Raw genomic sequence first — 6,017 nt, 5'->3', positions numbered from 1 at the left:
TTTGATTGACATCACTTCACACCTGAATGAACTGGATTTAAAGCTCTATTTTAAGATGCACATTTTTCAAAAGCTTTCTGTTATGTCAGTTATTCTTTAAATCCAGCCCTTATTTTACTTGAAATGAGAAGAACATGTATTTATGTATTTATAAATATATATATATATATATATATATCTCACGCAAGTGTTCCGGACCTTTGCCTGAGGAGATTTTCTCAATCTGGACCTTTTGGAATGTTAATTGAATACCCCTGATGTAGGGATTTACAGAAAACTGTGAGGGATTACGTACTAACAGTATGAGTCTTAAATCTGCACTAACTCTATATCCTATACCAACAAGTTAAAAATGTGCATGGACTTTATTGCATTTATTATGCACACATTTCAACAACTCCTCAAAGTGGATATAGTCTCAGACACATGTTGGATTGAGACTTGAGAATGTTGTTAACAGTAGGTGAGTCTGTGGGAAAATACAACACCTGTTTTTTAGTGAACTTAGGTATTTTATGTTGCAGTCAAAAAGGCCCTACATAAAATGTAAAACCTTTTCTCCAATTTTTTGGAGAACTAAGAACACATAGACTTCATATGTGTCAGTTATAAAGAATTAGCAAAAAAAGTGTTATCAAGTGAATGAATGTAAGGGTTAGTCAACGTTTCGTGGTTACTAAACAAATGATTCTACAAGAGATAGCCTCACCATCACTGCGTCACAGTCAGCTGAAGTCTGTACTGAGGCAATCACATGCTTGTGCTGTCAGAGGTAATCAAATATCTGCGCTTGAACCAAAGTACCATTGCAGCCCTGTTTTGTGAATCCATAACATCCATAACCTCTTTGAAAGTTGCAAAGAGCGTGACTTCTCTCTAACAGCCTACTAATGTTTGTAGCAGAATTTTTTGTCCATTTGTTCCATTGCATAGTGAACATTTAAAGGATGAATATGCATTTAAAGTAGTGTTTGCTTTTGTATTTACTTTTCTGAAGCACGTAGTCCATGTGGCACCAGCAGCACATACCACATTTCAGCTGGGGGCAGTGTTGCTCTATAAATACGCATAAACAGCCAGCACTGTACACTGCTTAGTGATTCATAAAGGTTTGTGTGTGTTTGTGTGTGTAACGACTCAATCACTTACTTCATTTACAACCATCATATAATTGAATTATTTTAGTTTCTCTCCAAACTGAAGTCAAAAAGAGATCCAACCGTCATGCTCGGCTCTAATTAACCAAAATGCATTACGAGTGAGTCATGTGGATTGCTCGCCCAGCTGAAGTTAATTGCCATAGAAGAAACACTTGTGCCTGCAAAAGAGGAGAACAAAAAAAGTAAAGAAATGATCTCTCAAATTCATGGAGCATCGTTGTTCCCATCAGTGTAGAAACAATGATTGTTTGAGGTTTAAATCATCAGTGCTTTGTGCAACATAAAAACATCAATTCCAATTGACAAGAAGCATTGGTGTATCAATACAAATATCAATAATATACTTTGCTTTGGTCCTCAGTGACTCCATACATTTTCCCAGATAATATTATATCTTGCTGGTTTCTCAGTGAAACAGCCCTGATGTTTTACGAGAAGGTCATTTACTGGATGGACAATGAGGTACTATGTAATGGGTACATTCACTTCCTCAAGGCCCTGGAGACCTTTAGTGAGGAAAATGTGTCCTACCTGCATGTCAAACAGACCTCTGTCCTAAAAAACAACCCAATCTGACCTTCATCACTTCATTTTATCACATATGAGAGAGAGAATCCTTCAAGCAGATTTTAGCATTTAATTAGACGGTTTATATGTTCTTCATATTTACTACAGTACAGCCATCGATTGCACTGATTTGATTTATTATTGCATACCACAGAGCAGAAGTATCCTAACTGTGACCAATGAAAAAACCCACACTACACTTAAGCTGTGCCCTTGTACTTGAAGCATCCATTGCTTGGCACTAGCGGGTGTATCGTTGTGAAATAGGCCATGATGACAAGTTGTTCACTAGTGACCGCTGGCTGTGAGATAAATGTTTCTTTCTGTCCTGCCTGTTGGCTCTAATGCCAGACTGAGAGAAAAGATGCTGCTGTGAGCTTTATGACAAAATGTTTTATCCCCCATTAACCTTCACAGAGCGAGTATCAGGAGGGGATTTCAGGTGGAATAAAGCACCGGTGTCAATAAACAGGTGTGTCACTGAGCTCAAAGGAGATGACGGGCTAGCATGAAGCGCCCTCCGTCCTTCATTTCTCCTCTTTCTTTTGGGGTCATTCCTTAGCTGCGCTGTGACAGCAACCACTGATAAGAAAATGATTAAGTATCACAGACTCAACCACAATCCAATCCACGTTCCCGGTTGCTCTGCAGACTAAAAAAAAAAAAAAAAAGCAGGAGCTTTTTTTTCTAATCAGGAAGTTCTATTAGCTTTTTGATTACTCTTCATATAAGCCATATTGGTGTATGGCCGCCTGACTTACATCATGAAATCCACTTACAGTACATTGTGTTTCTGAATGTTCCAGACATGAGCAAAGGATCGAAGATCTCAATGAGACAAATCAGGCTGAGCTCACCACTGTGTCTTAAATGGATCCGTATGAGTTTGCACACAGCAAGACACCAACTCTGTGGAAACATGTGAAAAGACAGATTTAGTCCACAGGGATCAGCAATCAGCCGTGCAATTCCACCCGTGATGCTTCTGGGCACCCATGAAAATGGAAATGGCAGCTGCTGATCTGTCGATGGGGACCAATCTGGCGTCTCATCAGGGCTCTTCATTAAAGTCGAGCACTGTCCATTAGAGCCTGTAATCCTCCTCACCCAGTGCCACACACGACCTTGAGGTGTAACAGTACACACCGCTTTAACAGCTCCTGAGTTCTCACAGAGGTGCAGTTAATGTCAGAGGCATTTTGACTTCTGGCATTTATGGCTGAAAGAAACTGGATTCAAAGAGTTCTCTTAACTCTACAATCCCTTGTAGAGTTGTTATCACATTACAGCTAAACATAACCAGTAATTTAACTCATCCTCATCCAAGCTGCCATCGCACAGTGTGACTTTTTTCACTGCCTACTACAGGAGTGTGATCATTCCTTGCTCACCATAGCTGCTTAATTGAGCTGGATGCACGTCAATGATTTCACTTAGAGGGGATCATCAAGATTCAGACAAGCACCTGGTCTTTTATGCGCCTGTAGAAGCCTGGCAGGAAAAACGATTACCGGCCCCATTTGTTCTCTATAGACAGTTGTGACCTTTCCAATTGGCACATCCTCTTACAAATATGACGGCTTTTCTTTCCCAAAACCAGGAGTGATCTTGCATTTATTATGCACATAAATTGTGTATTTGCTTATGGCGGAGCTCAGAGCGAGAACATACTGTACAATCATTGTGGCGCTGCTTTTTGACTTTAGATGTGTCAGTTGTCAGTAGAAGTTCATAGTTCAGCTCAACTCTACAGTTCTTAGAAATAAAGGGCTCCATCTAGCAAAAGATTTCTATCGTTGCCTGTGCATCTGCTGAAACATGGTTTCGTTTAATGTCCAGTGTGGTGAATACATAACAATAAGAGTTGTGCATTGTTAATGTGAGAATGTGGGTTCAGTTTGACACGGATGTATGCGGCTGAATGAATAAATTGTAGCAAAAAACTGAAAATAAACATGGATGACCAATATAAGCTTTTATTTGGCAATATGCAGTGTCAACAATAAGACGCAAAAAGACAAAAATATTCCTTTAGAGCTCTCTGAACAATATGAAACCCGATGAGAACTATTGGCGTGTAAGATTTGGTTGCGGGACCGTTAACTCAAGCTGTAACAAATACAAGACAAAATGCACACATGGGAAATAGAGAGCAGAATACGCGCTTTTACAAATAAAATTCCCAGTCTCCCTTTGTACAATGTGGTTATAGATTGTATGATCAAATGAATTCCTGCAGTGTGGGTTGGGGTTATAAGAGCACAGTGAGGTATTGCCAAAATCATTGTTTACTTGAATGAATTACTTCTTCGGTAGAACTATAGGATGTACAATAGGAAACATCAGAGCAGAATGAACTAGCAGGACTATCAAAAGAAAAAGCTCAAAATGTTTGATTTGGAGGAAAAAAAACGTATGACTCGCAGAGGTACAGACAGGTAAATGTGGTGTGATGTTGACCTACGGAGCACAGCTGACAACTCGAATTACAAGCATTATGCAAAAGAAAAGACCTGATGAAATGATTCCTCATTTCTGCATGACAGAAAAGGGAAGAATTCAATTTCAGCCAGTTATGGAGAGCAATTCATCTTTGGACTGCAAAGACACAGAGAGAGAAAGGGAAGAGAAGAATACAGACGGAAGCTCAAATGTCCACACAGAATCTCATACACAAGAAAATGACTATGGACACACAGAAGGACACCCACCCTCACATGTCACTCTCATTTTTCCTCCGTCTCTCACACATTTTCATCATTGCTTCTGTTTTGAGGGTTTGAGCCAAAGGTCTTTTATGTCATTTTTATCCAGGGGCTCTTCTTGTCCATCACTGCTTTCATATCTTCAACAGACTGGAGCACAGTCCAAACCTGGGCCTTAGTAATGATGACCACAGGCACAACAACCATCTGTAATGTGTCCGCGCTTCCCTTCAGGGAGCCGGAGAAGGATCTGCTGTCACTCTAGCAGGGGAAACATCTGTTCCCATTAAATTACTGCGGACCTGCCATGCAAGTTATCTCTACTGCACTCTATTTTACCGCCTGAGTCCTGCGTCTGTCGACAAGGGTATAAAACAAGATTAGTTAAATGAGTGGGAACTGGGGAAGTAGTAAGGGAGGGACGGAGGGAAGAGAAGAGAAAAAGAGGGAGACGTCTCTTCCCTTGTTGTCTGCTCTCTTACCAATTAGGAACTGGGGACTGTCCTCGAGTGAAGCAAAAGAACGATATAATCACCTCATCCATCAGCTAAGTTGTCACTGCACGGCCTAAACCCATTACATGAGTAACACTATGAGTGGCCTGTGAGAAGAAGCCTGTCCATGCTGAGGACCTCTAAGCTTTTAATTTCTGTGCGTGTTTAGACGTCGTTCCAATATTTACCTTTCAAATGCTGCAGTATTGCTCAAAACTTTGTGTTTAACTTTCAAACTTGAATCCATTTTGACCCAGAATGCAGCTGCTGCAGTATTGTAGAATGAATACATAATGGACAAGGTAAAAAAGATCAAATATTTGCAGCTGGGCATATGGCGCATAACCACAGCCTGCAACATCTGGTATTATATTATCTGACTGTAGATGAAAGAGCTGTAACTGTGTCGCATCCAGTTTTGTTCTTTTTCTGTCAAAGGACACATAAATAAACAAAGTGCAGCATCATTTGGACAGTCTGTTCAGTCAGCATGAATTAAATATAGCAGAGGAAGGTCTGTGCGTGTTCATGTGTGGATAAGTGCTTTCTGTGACTCTAACCTTTGTTGCGCATTTCATTGTAGTTTTGACATTCTCCTCTCACAACGAGGAAAAAGGCAGAACAATCTTGATATTTATGCATCTGCTTGAACTGAAGCAGAGCAATATTTTTTTTGGATATGCTTTTTTTGTTATGTTAACCTGTATCCCTATTTTTGGCACAAGATACATTCATTAGGTATTCAACAAATTCAGATGTAAGCTAAATGAAAGGCTGCTGTAGGCTCCAAGTGTCTGCTCAAACCGCCTAACAAACATGTCTACATTCGTAACAGTTTACTATGCTTTTCGCCTCAGGAAAAGTTCCACTGTGTTGTTAACACATGCTTAACAGCATAAACTATAACCGCATGTGTAGACATGTGCCGCTAAAATTCATTGCAAACCACAAGTCACAGCATCATTGAGGTTTATTTATTTTTAAAAGACACATGGCGCACACTGCACACATTTGCCTTGTGAGTTTTTCTCCCCTCATGCAACTGGAAAGTAGAATGATTTCCTTTTCTTTCCCCATTTTATGTGGCAATA

The sequence above is a fragment of the Cebidichthys violaceus genome, unplaced genomic scaffold (assembly GCF_023349555.1).
Source record: "Cebidichthys violaceus isolate CVI_PGR_0920_01 unplaced genomic scaffold, fCebVio1.0.p SCAF_10, whole genome shotgun sequence".
Lineage (NCBI taxonomy): Eukaryota > Metazoa > Chordata > Actinopteri > Perciformes > Stichaeidae > Cebidichthys > Cebidichthys violaceus.
Note: the sequence above shows the minus strand (reverse complement) of the source record.